Here is a 16,613-nt window from a genome sequence, read left to right as displayed (position 1 = left end):
TCAAATGGATTAACGCTTTACCCATAGTTCTACATAACATCAGAAGTCAACCTAGGGGACCCACAAAGCTCTCCCCGTATGAACTTTTATTTGGGAGACCTTCCCCTACCCACACTTCCCAACTCCCCGTCTTTGAGCTCAAGGCTGGGGAAGCTGAACTAGCCACTTATGTGTCAGAATTGCAGCGGCACCTTAAGAAACTGCATCACTATGCCGCAAATTGTCAAAATATCCCCCTTGACATTGACGCTCACCAGTTCAAATCAGGGGACTGGGTCAGGGTGAAGACCCACAAGAAATCCACCCTCGAACCACAGTGGGAGGGTCCCTTCCAGGTTCTCCTTACAACTCCAACCGCCCTCAAGGTGGCTGAACGTTCAGCTTGGATACATTATACCCGGTGCAAACACGCCTCGCCTCCCGACGACGACGTGGCAACAAGAGACAACCAGGAACAACCAGCCACCGACCCAGATGACACCTCCGCGGCTCCAGCTCCTTTGCATCACACCGCCACGCCTGTGCCAGACACCGTAGAGTCATCCCCGGATCCTTCACCACACCTCCCACCAACGTTCCCAGATGACAGCGGGGGTAATCGTAGTCCCCTAGCAGCTGGAGAGGGGTCCTGGAAGAACCCTGAAGAAAAGTGGCTCTCGAGGATACTTATCGATCCTAGCCCAGAAGATCCAGACCATCCTCCCATCAGAATGCAGTTTCGGAAAGAGGCTCGCCCGTGACGAGCCTTACCCTCCCCTCTTCCCTTTAAAACACCACCCCCCTCCTTCCCTTCTGTCTCATTCCCCCTTGTCTGTCAATCTGCTCTCTTTCCTCACAGGTAGACCTCGCCATGGATGTAAGAAGCCGGAAGCTCACCAGGATCATCGTAGCCGCCGTCCTGCCAGGCTATACCCTCGAGAGCACCACCCAGCCCTACAACTGTGGAAGAAACCCGTCGGAACACTTCTTCCTAGACCAGACCGCCCTTGGAACCCCAGGCCAGCCCAACTACAACTCCTTCGGTGACTTCCCATTCTGCCTGCCGGGAACCAGGACATGGCTCCGTCACGCGTTCCGACCCTGTCTCCAAGGCTTACAGGTCTGGGAACTTCTCGTCAGGTCAAGCTCCTTTGAAATCTTTGGTAGAGCTTTCTTCACCCTTGACCAGCAGTGGAACCGTTTGACTTGCCACAATGGGACTACCTTGCAAGGTCGTTGGGGGGGAATTCACGCACCCATACTTCCCCCAGGACCAAGGACATGGACTTTGGGAGGGCCACACAGATTCTTTTTACACCGAACATTGGACCTATGGGTTTTACTGCAGTGACTCCGCCTCCGCCTCTTCCATCCAAGGGCAGGGCGTGTAAGCTCATCGGGGCAGAGTGCTGTTCTTATGTCACGGACCAAACCTTCAACATCTCAGCCCACCTAAACGCCATTGCCTCCCTCACCGGTAACCTTAAAGGCATCCAACATGAGGGTATATCCGACTGGGACCCATGGTCATGGCTCCCTAATACATCGTGGATACGTGAAACAGTGAAAGGAATACTTTTTATAACTGCCTCTGTGATTGCAATAGCTGCCTTCTTCTGCTGCTGTTTCCAATGTTTCCCCATTGCACTGCGTTCAGCTTGACCCTCCCCCCCTTCCTGTCCAAGCCCCCTTGGTGCAGCTCCATGGAAACCCGGTACCAATTCCTATGTACCACTTAGGGGGCGGCGTCTACTCCACTAAGGATGTGCGGCCATAATTTTGTGCCAAAATTAAGCCGCAGAGAGGGGAAATGTAATAGGAGTATACCCATGTCACCTACATCTTCGCCCCACCACCACCCCTACGCACAGAGAGGGGACCTGAAATCCACTGCAACGCCATTTTAGATCCACTTCTTTCCAGAAGCAGAAGGACAAGTTGGCCAGAGAGGGGAGGGGGAGGCGGGCGATAACAATTCGGATGTTCAGATGCAAATCTGACCGCTCATTATCATCCAATCACCCACATCTCCGCACCCACCCATCACCTGCAGCCAGATTAGCTTCCCCACCCAGCCCCTCCACCGTTTGCATATCTAAATGCATCAGCCAAAACCCAGTGAGTGAAAACAATAGACAAACATTGCCTCAGGTCCTGACCGAAATAAACATCCTTATCGCTGGGGCTGCCCTTCCTCAGCGCACCCCACCCGAACCTGCAAAAACACCGTAAAGGCGTGCCTTTTTCCCTAATTGCTAAGCAGATGTCTCCCCTCTGTAATCGCTGATTTTAATGTGCCCTTTTCACCTCCAAAATGTCATGTATCGTTACGTTGTGTGTGGGTCTCTGACATTGTATCCAAAATGTAACTCTTGATTCTCCAGCTATGTACCTTAAATGTATCCCTGCACTCCATGTATTTTTCTCTGTAACAACTATAAGGTTATAAGGTTATCTGCACTCTGACTGTATCAAAATTACGTTGCAAAGGGCTTCCTCTAGCTGCCGCCCTTCATAAAGACCAACTGCCACTCATCCGGGAGCTGTCAGATTCCCGTCCTCAACATTCTATGAACTGTCAAATTGCTTCCCCTATACCACAGCGCCATCTACTGGGTCTACCACCAAAGCAGCAGGATAAAAGACAATGGAAACATCTGCCATTCAAAGAGAATCACCTTTATTCATATACAAAACAACACGGACGTTCACCCTCCAGGAAGTTCCGATCACCAACTCCACCCTGCAGGACAGAAGACAACAGGAGTATTAGCAAGTCCAAAGAACCGGCAGGAAGACCACTTCGTCACTATTGTATAAGCCATCTCCTTGTACTTACCTTATGTAAATCCCTCCTTCCTGCTCTTTTCCTTCCATTCACCTGTATGGGAACAAAAATGTATAAAACCCTCCCTGTGACTATACTCATGGTTCTCTCTCTTCGTGATTCTACACGACGTAGGGGAACCTCTGTTGCAACAGATCCAAATAAACGGGAGGGCTGTGCCTTGCTTTCCCTTCTACCAGCTCCGGTGTCGCCTCTGTTTTTCCAGCGTAAGTGGGGAGCTCAGAAAAGGTGTGGGCTTCTCAGGGCTAAATTTCCGGAACTCCTCCTTGGGAAAACCGGGCCCCTTTTTGCCTTTTTTGTCCAAAATTGGCTTACAACATTCCTCCTCCTCCTGGTTGCTGCCTGTTCACTTTGCTTCTCCCAAACATGCAAAATCCTGGGTGAGCTGAGCAGGGGTGCAAATGGGGACCTGTGGGAATGGGCAAGGCAGTGGTTACAGAGCAGTTGGTTACAGCAGCAAAGAGGCTCTGTGAACGACCTCAGCATCTACAGGAGCACTTCCACGTGGGACAATGAGCTGGCAGAAGTTGACCAGCCCTTACAGTAGAACTGGCACTCCATACACTTGTTCCCTGTTCCCCGCCTACTGCTGGGCAGCCGTCCCTGTTCCCCTTGTGCTCAGCTCCACTGTCCTCTGCCTCCTTGTGGGCATCTGCGCCAGCAGCAAAAGGCAGAAGGAGGAAGGTCAGCAGCAACTGCCCCAGGGTGTGTGAAAGGTGGAGGCGAGTCACTTTTACTTCATCACCTCCTGCCTCTAGGTGAGGTTTGGGCCCAGACCATGAGAGAACAAGCCAGGGAAAGACGCAACAGTGTGATGTAGTGCTTAGAGTGTGGGTCCAGGACATGAGAGGGTTCAAATCCCCCCTGGGCCAAAAAACTCACAGGGGTGACCTTGGGCCGGGAACTGCCTCTCAGTCTATGCCTACCTCACAGGGCTGTTGTGGGGTTTGAACGAGGAGAGGATCATGGAGCCACCTTGAGCTCCTTGGAGATGAAGGTGGGATATGTATGCAATAAATAATAACAAGGGGGCAGAATAACACAAAGGGAAGAATTCTCTGGGAAAGCCAAGCAACACCCTTGACAACCCCAACTTTTGTGGCTGCCTGTCATCCCCGCACCCCACTCCGCACCCCCCAGTGCAAGGCCCTGCCTTAGCTCTGCTGCTGACTAGCAGCAGGAGATAGACAGAGGGGAACAGGCAGTAGAGGCAGCCCTCCTAGGGCCGCCAGGGAGGTGTGGTTTTTTGGGGGGAGGGGAGGAATGAAACAGGAGAAAACGGGGCGGCTGCTAGTCCCCCTCATTTGCCCCTCACCCACCCTTGGCCGCTGTCCCACCAGCAGGGATGGCAGTTGTGGGGGCAGCAGGGAAGGAGAGTTGCAGGGAGGACTGGCAGCCAACACCTTCCCCCGGGGCTGGGCCATGGGTGGGTTAAGGAGCTTTCCTGCCTTTCAGCAAGGCTTGCACAGGTTTGGAGGGGACCCCATTTTGTGGTGGGTGGGGGTGGGGTGTTCGTAGTTAATTATCCTTTTCAGCAACTGATGTCAGTTGCATGGTAGTCTGGTTTTGCTGTAAGAACCGCAAACCTCTGGGCAGGTCAGGAGCCCTACATGCACATATGCTAAGGACTTCCTCCACCCCCGCTTTTGCTGCAATTATTGATGATTGTTTTTGCAGTTTGCTGTCATGTAAAAATGCAATGATATTTTAAATACATCCTAACTCTTTGCATATTCTATTTTGTTTGTCAGGCTATAATTCAAAAAAATAAAAATAAAAATACTCAGAGTGTTGTGCGCTCAGGTAGTTCCTAATTCACGTAATGCCACATACATTGTTTGTGGGGGTATTTTAATGTAAATTTTAATGTAATGTAATGTAAATCACTGTAAGATTTTTGTTCTACCACGTTACTGTTATTTAATGTTTGTAAGCCGCTTTGGGATCTTTTGAATGAAAAGTGGCAAAGAAATGAAATCCATCCATCCAAACCCTCTGCTTATTTACGGTATATGGTCTTCCAAGTGTGCATTGAATTACGACACGGGTGGTTGTGTTTTTTAAAGGGATTGAATTGTGGCGGGGCTTGTTTCCTAAATAAATTTTAACTTATACTTGGTGTGCTATTAACATTACTTTGCAGGAAGTTGACATGTAAACTCACTGAAGGAAAAAGGACTTAAATATGCTGCAGAACACTATTCTCTCGTAGAATTATATGTGGCATCATTGCATTGCGCCTGTAGTTGTCCCCGCAGTCTGCTATGGGATGGGCAGCTACATGAAGCTGTAACGTGCCGCGAGTATCTCTATTTTGTGGCAACTTTTCCTTCTTCTTCTGGCTATTGTATACAATGCAGTGGCGTTTTAAATACAGTGCTGGTAATCCAATATTTATATCAGGCTAAAATGCAAAAATGAAATAAAATACTTTTCTTTCTTTTTACCGGGACTGTGATGTGCTGCGTTCGGGCAGTTCCTTTTCATCACAGTAGGAGGTGCTGTGCCAATGTAAGAAATCATGACTATTTAACAGTAAAACAGATATGCTGCTACAGTCTTTATTTGTGTGTGGTTATACGTGTCAAGAACCTTGGCTCTGGGGGATACGAAGGGGGGGGGTCCGCCCCATGTTCCAACGTGGAGTGGGGTGACAAAATTATTAAGAACAATTACTGCCCTACCCTCCAAGGTGGTTTGGGACCCATTGCTGGGCTTCCTGGGTCCTGGAAAGTCAGCCTATGTGAAGAAAATGAGACTATGCTGAGCAGATTCAGCCTTGCTTTGCCTTCGCCCCGCCCCCTGCACGCAGCTGATTGGCCAGCTGGTTTGGGGGCGGGGCAAAGGCAAGGCAAGGCCGAATCTACTCAGCCTAGTCTCATTTTCTTCACATAGGCCGACTTTCTGGGCTGCTGGGGAGGCCTGCCAAGGCCGCAGCCACCCCCTTCAAGCCCCTATCCCCCTCTGAAAAGCCTCTGCTGCCCGCAAAAGCAGAGCACGTGGAACAATGGCAGCCCCCCCCCCCCGTTTCGCCTGTGTGTGGCGCCAGGAGGAGTTCAGCACTGCCCTGGGTGCTCAACAGACCGGCCTCCCTCTTGCCCCCCAGTCTTCACTTCATGAAGGTAGGATCCCCCAAAAGCAGTTGTGTAATTAAAAGAAGACAAGAAAAATCAGCAAAGCAATTCTGTGGCTAACTGACCAATTCCTTTAAGTAGGGTCTATTAATGAAGTTCACACCTTTGACAACCAGTATGATGCTTTCGCAGAAAAATATTCCTAGACACAATACTTTTATTTTTTTATTTTTTTAAAGCCCTTTCAGTCTCCCATCTCGAGGCTAAGTACAGCAAACTGTACATTCCCACCCTTCTCCCCAAGGTTGGATTATTTACTTCTTTGTGCTTGTGTATCTGTGTCTCCCTTGTATCTGTTAGGGACTATTCTCTCGCCTTTCCTTTGATAGCTATGCTGCTGGTTACTACTGCTGTTTTAATTTTAGAGGAAGTGTTTTGTTAAATGTTCAGAAAAAGTCAGAAGCCCAAGGCAGTATAAGTTCCTCAACTACGTTTATTCAACATTTGTCCAGTGACAACAGCCCACTCCTAGAAAAACAAGAACAGAACTTGCAGGATGCATACACTAAAAACCCCAGCAAGAACTGCCAGTTGACAGTTGACAGTGCCTGCGCTTACTTGCCATTAGAACGTTTGTCTACCAACGCTTGTACGATTGGTTAGAACGCACCTGGCAACATAAAATGTGTTAAACCCAATACATAACTGTTTAAAAAGGATCTGTACTATAATCATAATCATTTATTATTTATACCCCACCCATCTAGCTGGGTGACTTCCAACCAAATATTAAAAACACAATACACCATCAAACATTAAAAACTTCCCTAAACAGGGCCGCCTTCAGATGTCTCTTAAAAGTAAAATAGTTGCTTATTGCCTTGACATCTGATGGGAGGGCGTTCCACAAGGCAGGTGTCACTACCGAGAAGGCCCTCTGCTTGCAACCTTACTTCTTGCAGTGAGGGAACTGCCAGAAGGCCCTCGTGCTGGACCTCAGTGTCTGGGCTGAACAATGAGGGTGCAGACGCTCGTACTGGGCCGAGGCCATTTAGGGCTTTAAAGGTCAGTACCAACATTTTGAATTGTGCTTGGAAACGTACTGGGAGCCAATGCAGATCTCTCAGGACCGGTGTTACATGGTCTCGGCGGCCACTCTTAGTCACCAGTCTAGCTGCTGCATTCTGGATTAATTCCAAGTCAAATTCAAAGGTAGTCCCACGTAGAGTGCATTGCAGTAGTAGAAGAAGAAGAGTTTGGATTTGATATCCCGCTTTATCACTACCCGAAGGAGTCTCAAAGCGGCTAACATTCTCCTTTCCCTTCCTCCCCCACAACAAACACTCTGTGAGGTGAGTGGGGCTGAGAAACTTCAAAGATGTGTGACTAGCCCAAGGTCACCCAGCAGCTGCATGTGGAGGAGTGGAGACGCGAACCCGGTTCACCAGATTACGAGTCTACCACTCTTAACCACCACACCACACTGGCTCTCAGTAGTCCAAGCGGGAGATAACCACACTGGCAAGACAGTCTGTGGGCAGGTATGGTCTCAGCCTGCGTACCAGATGGAGCTGGTAGAGAGCTGCCCTGGACATAGAACTAACCTGCACCTCCATGGACAGTTGTAAGTCCAAAATGACTCCCAGGCTGCGTACCTGGTCCTTCAGGGGCACAGTTACCCCATTTATGACCAGGGAGTCCTCCACACCAGCCCGCCCCCCGTCCCCCAAGAACAGTACTTCTGTCTTGTCAGGATTGAACCTCAATCCGTTAGCCGCAATTGATCCTCCAACCGCCTCCAGACACTCACACAGGACCATCAATGCCTTCACTGGTTCTGATTTAAAAGAGAGGTAGAGTTGGGTATCATCCACATATTGATGGACACCTAGCCCAAACCCCCTGATGATCTCTTCCAGCGGCCTCATGTAGATGTTAAAAAGCATGGGGGAGAGGACAGATCCCTGAGGCACCCCACAAGTGAGTGCCCAGGGGTCTGAACACTCATCCCCCACCACCACTTTCTGGACACAGCCCAGGAGGAAGGAGCAGAAGCACTGTATAACAGTGCCCCCAGCTCCCAGCCCCTCCCAATAGAATAGCAGTGGTAACAATACATTGAAGACAAGTAAATATTTTTGGGAGGGTGGTGCTAGAGATCTGGCAGCATCCCAGAGCCCTAGCGCAACCATCCCAAAGAGGATAAAATGGACAGACTTTGGTACTGTTTTGTCCTCCCCTCCCCCAATGTCTTTCTGAGCTGGCTCCCTGCCTGTTACGTTACATGCGGGGAAACCCGTGTGGGGTTTATTTCTGTGTAAAGTCTTCATGCTGTTCCTGCGCATGCCTGACAAATCTGCCCCATTGTCATAATTTATTCCCCCCCCCCAGTCTCTGTTGTGTGTCCTGGCTGAGGGGAAAAACAGAAGACAGATGGCCATCAGTCAGGGATGGTCTAGTTGAGATTCCTGCATTGCCCCAGGGGTTTGGCTAGATGACCCTCAGGGGTCCCTTCCAACTACACTTCTCTGGTGCAGGCTTGTGCAGATTTTTAGGTACAAGTTGGATGCAAGGGGTGCATAGGTGCATAGGATTGCAGCCCATCTTATGCACCATTGGCTCGGGAATAAGTCCCACTGATCATGATGAGACTAGATTGTTGCAGTGCAGTCCTGTTTTTTAAATAAATGTTTTCCTTTTCAGATAATACAGAGCATGGTCAAATTACAATAAATAAAACCTCCCCTTCAGTAGTTTCAAGCACTACTACAGGTTCCACATCATCTCTCTACTGCATTGTTTAGTGTGACAGCACCTGCACTTTGGAACTCCCCGCCTATTGCAATAAAGCACATGCCTTTGCTAGACTATTTTCGGGCACCTGCTAAAAGCATTCTTCTTTAGGCAAGCATATCTAGATGCTTAGGAAGTTGAAGTAATTTTAATCTTAATATTTTAGCTTTTTTATTTTTATTTTATTTTAATTGATAAATACAATACATGCAAACACACATCTAAACACAAAACAAACACACTTAATCAAAAACAAAACTAAACCTCAAGATACAAAACTAAACATAAAATTATGTTGCCCTCCACCTATGTGTGACTTCCTTTGTTTTTCCTTCTTTCATCACTGTGTTATCAATATTAATCTAACTTCCTATTCTTATATCCATTACTTCTCTGTTACTTCCTCTATAAATTTTCATTCATTGCATATTGATATATTTATACCATAAAAATGTATTCTTTGACACATGTCCACTCCTCTATCAGTTTTTGATCTGATTAACCTCTCACTGCTGCCGTAAGTCTTGCTAATATTTTAGCTTTTGTATGTTTTAAAGTAGGATTGTTAATTTTTCTTGATTTTACTGCTGTGGGGTTTTTTTGTTTTTGGTAAACTACTTTGCAGGTTTTAAAAAATAAATGTTATTAAATAAACAATAAATATAAATAAAATAACACAAGCCAAAACACATTCCATCCTGTATATTTACTGGTAAGTATCTGTCCACAGTCGCCTACTTGTTATGAGAGGCCCAGAATCCACATTCCTTTGTAAGAAAATATGAAATAAAGTCAAACCATTTTTGCCGGCAAATAATAATAATAATAATAATAATAATAATAATAATAATAATAATAATAAATCAATGGGGGGGACAAGAAATTTTCCACACCGGGTACCACCTGACCTTCCTATGCCACTGGTTATGGCTTCATTTATGTGTGGGTGAACAAAAGAAGAAAGCATGGTTTATGTTGGAGTAGGCCCAAAGGACATTTCACCAAAAGGGAGGCCCCCCTCTCTTAAGTCATTTAATCCTTTCTGCAGCTATTATTAATTGTTAAACATGAGAGGGGTTGAAAGCTTCTCTGGGTAGTTCACATAGGATTGAAACAATACACATTGTTCAAACCCTCTAAGTGTTCCTAATTTCCAGGGGTGTCCCTCATTGAGAGATGCCGTCCTGGTTTCTGATTTGATCCTGGAAAGTCCCACCTCTTCCTATGATGTCCCTAGTTTCACTGAAGAAATGTAGGAGGGTATGGAGTTATCTGACCCCTGAGCCATCAGAAGGCAATCCTGTATAGGGAAGGTTTTTTAATGTTTAATTTTGTATTATCTTTATATATATGGTGGAAGCTGCCCAGAGTGGCTGGGCCAACCCAGTAAGATATGTGGGGTATAAAGAGTAAAATTATCATTATGGAATGGGCTGTCCCTATTTTCATCCAATAAATGTTGGAGGCTATGATTTTTAAACAATTAACATAATAAGTTTTAAACACCCTAATACTTGGGGGGTAACCAATGTGGTGCCCTCAAGATGTTAGTGGAGGACAACTCCCATCATCCCTGACCATTGGCCATGATGACAGGGACTGCTGGGAGTTGTGTAGCCCAGCAAGATGTGGTGGCTATTGCTGCAAAACTTCCAGAGGTGACTACTGGATCATGTGTGTGGCATTTTTAATGATGTGTGAATAACACAACTCTTCTCTTCTTCTACCTCACCGTGCCACACACATTTTAAAAATATTTCTTGATGTACCTACCACCCAAGCATGGGATTGTCCTTAGAGCCCCCACACACATGACAAACGTGAATAAAACTAGCTCTCCCCTTTCTTATCAGCAGTGTCCTGTTCCTTATACCACAATCCCAAGCATGCTCACTAGGAACTAATTTCCACTTGAGTCAGAAAAAACTACTCCCAAGTAGAGCTATTTAGGAGGTTCAGGCCCACAGGTGCCTTTTCATGAGCAGGAGGCCTCTTTCTGACTTAGTGAAATATTCTTGGGTGAGAAAATACAAAAAGGACAGTGTGTCTATATATGTATTTATTTAATAGTTTTGTCTGTATAATTCTAAGCACCATATCATGGGTTCCCTGGTGGTCTCCCATCTGGGCACCTCAGCAGACCTGCCAAGTGTCCCTATTTTCAAGGGACAGCCCCAGATTTACAGAAGCCATTGTGACACCTCCCTCTGCTGGTTCACTGCTCACCAGAATGCAAAAAGGCCTGGGGAACTCCTATGGTTGGATCATTTCGCATTTGTTACAGGAAGTAGACAGACACGTAAGTAGGATTACTCTCAGCATCTGCATTCTGTGATGATAGTGAATTCCTCTTGAGCTTAGAGGCATTAGAAAGTACTAACTATGAGTCCCATTTCTCTTTCTTTTCTAGACTTTCAAGGCTGAGAAAAGTCTGTCTGGGAAGGGGGAAAAATCCACTCTCCCAGATACCTTCCCCTCACCCACTACCTCTCCCTCTGCCTCCACCTCTGAACCCATCTCTGAGAGGACACAAAAGGTAAAATCCTTCAGCATATAGATATTGCTTCCAGAGTAATTTTAGTCCCTAAGGTTTCTTAGGAAAGGTCTCTCTGTAACTGTCTGAGGCCTATTTCGAGGTTCAGAAAATAAACATATTCCAAGTGGCTCTTTGTTTCCCTGTAAACCTCCTCCCTCACATGGAGAAAGATGGCCCAGGACAACATGAAGGTAATGCCTATTTCCATGTATATATTCAGTGTATATAAGAAAGTCTCTCTAACTGCCAGCCTTCTCTTCTTTTCCTTTCAGAATATCTAATTGTAGATTGAGTGAACTGTACAAACTTGCACAAGAACTCAATAACAGGTCTGGTTTCTGAAGGGTTTTGCTGACCTTCTGAAAACGACCTAGCACACGGGTCCAAAAATGCAGCATAAACACAAATTCCAGTTCTTCCATTTTCAGCAAAAGATTGTTAGCTTGGAGCCTGGTCTCCCCCTTCCCATTAACACCAGAGTACAAATGACTGAGGGCATCTGTGATAGCACTGTAAGTTTCCAAAACAGCTTCTGTGGCTTTTGCGTGTGCGTCCCACCTAGTGTCTGACAATTATTTAGGCACTTTAGACTGAGGTGACAAAAATGATTTGAGAACTGCCCATCTCTTTGTGGAGGATGAAAAGAAGGTATAAATTTCATTGATAATGCCAAAACAGTTGACTGCATCAAAGCAGCAATCCACAGCTGAATGGCCTACCAGATTTAAAGAGTGACCTGCGCATGGAATAAATTTTGCAAAATTGGTTTCTTTGATGAGTTTTTGCTGCATACCATTGTACTTGCCAGCCATGTTGGCAGCATTGTTATAAGACTGCCCACAACATTTTCTAAAGTCAAATTTCAAGCTCAGTAGTAAAATGCTTTCTCCTTAATGGTCTTTTAGCTCAAGGAAAGTAAAAAAATCTCTCAGTTGGCAAACCATCTTCAGGTGATATATATCTGATAATTAAAGTCAACTAATCAGTATGTGAAATGTCAGCAGTGGAATCCACTAAAAAGCTGAAATATCCAGTCTTTCACACATCAGCTAGAATTGTGTCCTTAACTTTTTTTGCCATGAGCTGAACAATTTCTTTACATACAGTTTTTGACAAATAAGAGGGATTGCCTGATCCAGAATGTCCATACCGAATGATATGAGCATGTAAAAATGAATCAAATTTTGCCACTAGTTCTAAAAGACCAAGATAACTGCCATTATTTGGTGATCCAAAGTGTTCATCGTCTCCCCTGAATGGTAAGCCTTGTTCTACAAGAGTGCATATCACAGCAACAATTCTCTCCATGACATGCCGCCAGTACTGCTGGTTCTGCTTTTATTTGTTCCTCTAGCTTGGGAGTAAACGTTTGTCCGCGCTTCCTTGTTAGGTAGGCCAACATGGCATTCCTATGCTTTTCTGAGTTTTCATGACTTTGGATAAGATGGGGGTTGTGCCAGTCATCAAACCCTTCAGTAGCTAAAGCTGAAAGAAGAAGATGCAAGGTCTGGAAAGAGTTTACAAACAAAGCAAAAAACCACCCTTTTGAGGGAGAATATGCAAGCCACTCTCAGCTATATGTTTTCCCATTTGCTTTTGTTGAATAAAAAAGAGCTTTTGTGCAAAACCTGGACTGCTTTTTGTACACTCGTTTGGAATTTGACAATGGTCCCAATGATGCAGAACTTGAGAGGGACCCCTCTCTACCCAATAGGATACTTCCTCATGTGATAATTCTGACCACACACCAACATCTGGTACAGTAGATTTATGTTTGGCATCATCTTTATCTGCATCCGGAACACCTTGGACGTGGCCTACTATTGTATCAGGTGTGAACTGCAAAATCTGACTATTCACATTCTTTTCTTGTGGCTCTTTAGCCTCTCCCTGCCCAGTAAGTGACTCTTGAATTAGTTCTATATTTTCAGTTTGAGCTAGCATCATGACTGCTTCCTCATAACCAGCTGACTGAAAGCCATATTTCTTATCCAACTTATAAACTTTATTTATTTGATAATATTGCAGCCAGTCAGATACTTTCCCTTTCAGTTGGTCGTAACTTTTCAATTTAAAATTCTGACCTTCTTGTTCTAGGATGTCCACATATTTCGGCCAATCACTTGCCATATTTATCTTTTTATGAGCTTTGGCTTCTAGTGGTGATAACCACCTGGGTGTTTTTCTTTCTAATAGGTCTTTATTTCGGATCCAAACCTGATACAAAGCTTTCCTAATAATATGGGATTTGAAACCCTTATGGGCATTAATCTTGTCATACCAAAGGTATGCATGCCAACCAAACACATTATCATGACCTTCCAAGTCCAAGATATCAGTATCCTCCAGCTTAAACCAATCCTTCAACCAACAGAAGGCTGCTGCTTCAAAATAAATCCTTAGGTCTGGCAGGGAAAATCCCCCTCTTTCTTTAGAATCTGTTAAAATCTTATATTTAATCCTGGGTTTCTTCCCCTGCCAGATAAATTTTGATAAATCCTTTTGCCACCTCTTGAAACAATCCATCTTGTCAATGATCAGGAGAACTTGAAATAAAAACAGCATTTTTGGCAATACATTCATTTTGATAACAGAAATTTGGCCCAACAATGATAACTTCAACCTTGTCCACATCTCTAAATCCCTCTTTACCTCATTCCACAGTTTATCATAATTGTCTTTGTACAGGTTTAGGTTTTTTGAGGTCCTATTCACACCCAGGTACTTTACCTTCTTAACAAAGTTCAATCCTGTTAGAGTCTGTAACTTTCCTACTTCTAGCATTGTTAAATTTTTAGTTAAGACTTTTGTTTTGGCTTTGTTCAGTTTAAAACCTGCAACTTGTCCAAATGTCTCTATTATCTCCAGTGCTTTAAAGAACAATAAAACTATCAATGCATATCCTTGCCTTCTGGCCTTCCCAATGATGGGCTGTGGGAACACCTGGCCTCAGGAAACCCATCAATGGATGTTCATTTTTACCCTCAAGGGAGGGGTGCTGTGTTGTTGTTGTTCAGTCGTTCAGTCGTGTCTGACTCTTCGTGACCCCATGGACCAGAGCACGCCAGGCATGCCTATCCTTCACTGCCTCTCGCAGTTTGGCCAAACTCATGTTAGTAGCTTCGAGAACACTGTCCAACCATCTCATCCTCTGTCGTCCCCTTCTCCTTGTGCCCTCCATCTTTCCCAACATCAGGGTCTTTTCTAGGGAGTCTTCTCTTCTCATGAGGTGGCCAAAGTACTAGAGCCTCAACTTCAGAATCTGTCCTAGTGAGCACTCAGGGCTGATTTCTTTGAGAATGGATAGGTTTGATCTTTGAGAATGGATAGGTTTGATCTAGGTTTGATAGGGGTGCTGTGTACTTGACTGTATGTCCCAAGGATTATGGGGGAGGGTGATAAACAAGTTGAGTACGTGATCTCTCCCTTAGATGATTATGGAGGAAGACAATGTCCAAGTCCGCCTTTCCTTCATAGCTGTCAAGTTTTGGATATGAAAATAAGGGATCAGCTCCCTCACCTGTCCCGGGGACAGTCTACGGTTCTCAGGGACAGTCCACGCAGCGGTAATCACCCCAGGCTACAAATTAATTTACACCAGGCTACACACCAGGCTTTCCCCACCTCAGGGTCTCTTTTCCAGGGAGTCTTCTCATGCAATGCTTCAGGATTTGTCCTTCCGGTGAGCAGCCAGGGCCGATGTCCTTCAGAATGGACACCACCCCCATGGCCTGCCTGACACTATTCATGGTCTCACTAAAATCAACCATCTGAATGGTCCTAGACCGCTCTTATTTTATGATTTCCAAATACTGAGCTCTGAACTTTTCCTAGTTCATAAAATTATGATTATCTTCCCAGTAACTACCACCCCTCACTTCTGGGCACTTGGAACTTAAGGAAGTGATTTTGCCCAGTGCCCTTTAGAACATCCATTATTCCTTATCTCCCAACTTTGTGCTATATAGCTCATTAGCAATCTGAGTGCCCCTACCTGAAAGCCCAGTACAAAAATCTGAGACTGATCTTCTTCTCCCCCAGTTCCTACATATAAACAAAATACACCACCTCAGAATGTTTAATGTGTTTCAACATGCTTATCTTCTGTGTAACAATTAATATGAAAATCTCATGTAAATTTAACCTACTCTGACATCAATCACATTGGTTTTTCAATCTGTTGGTTGCAGTTCTCAGTATGCACTGTTTTTATCGTGAGCGAGGAAAAAAATGGCCCAATGCTGAATATGGCCCAATGAGTCTTTGGTTCAAGATTATTTTTAACTGTTGGCATACACAGCAGTACTATAAGACATTGCAGATATGAAATATATTGCAGTATATTTTAATAATAATAATAATAATAATAATAATAATAATAATAATAATAATAATAATAATTTTATTATCCTATACACAGGACCTAAGTGGCGTTCAGCCTCCTCAGGACCTGCTGAGAGAGACTGAGGATTAGGGAGAGGAGCTGCTTCCTTTGAAATAAGGAATTTTAAGGGATATCAAAAATAAGGGAGAGCAGCGGGAAACGGTTTGGAATAAGGGAGTTTCCCACCAAAAAAGGGATACTTGACAGCTATGCTTTCCTTTTGAAGCAAAATGTCATTGAAATGGGGGAGGAATGCCCTCGCATGAAGTCTTAGGTTTGCAGTTTTGGGAGAGGGGAGACTGCAGTGCTAGGGAGTGGGCAAGCTGGTGAGGCCCCCTAGAATTAGAGGCTCAAGTTGCCCTGCCCTCGCATTAAGTCTTGGGTTTGCAATTTTGGGAGAGGGAAGACTTGTCTGTGGTGCTGGGGAGTGGGCAGGCTGGCGAGGCCCCCTAGATCTAGAGGCCCTAGGCTTCAGCCTACTTAGCCTATATATAAATCCGGCCCTGCCTAGCATTAGAACACATGGCCAATTATTTCCTTTATTTCCAGTTATAGAAAATATAATGTATCCATCCAAGTGGCAACCCTGGCTAAGCCTTTGCAAAGGTTCCTATTCCTGCCCACTAGAGGTCCTCCTAAGTCAAAGAATGAACACAGTTCCAGTATTTCCTCCTATTTGCATGGAACTACAGCAAACTCTGGGAAGTTCTTAAAGAAATGGGAGTGCCTGATCACCTCATCTGTGTCCTAAGAAATCTCTGTGGGACAAGAAGCTACAGTTAGCACTGGATATGGAACAACTGATTGGCTCAAAATTGGGATAGGAGTATGACAAGGCTGTATATTGTCTCCCTACTTATTTAACTTATATGCAAAATTCATCATGCGAAAGGCTGGACTGGATGAATCCCAAATTGGAATTAAGATTGCCAGACAAAATATCAACAGATACAGATGATACAACTTTGATGGCAGAAAGTGAGGAGGAATTAAAGAATC

Source organism: Lacerta agilis, chromosome Z (genome assembly GCF_009819535.1).
Source record: "Lacerta agilis isolate rLacAgi1 chromosome Z, rLacAgi1.pri, whole genome shotgun sequence".
In the NCBI taxonomy this organism is placed as follows: domain Eukaryota; kingdom Metazoa; phylum Chordata; class Lepidosauria; order Squamata; family Lacertidae; genus Lacerta; species Lacerta agilis.
The sequence above is the reverse complement of the archived record's forward strand: the minus strand, read 5'-3'. Positions refer to the sequence as shown.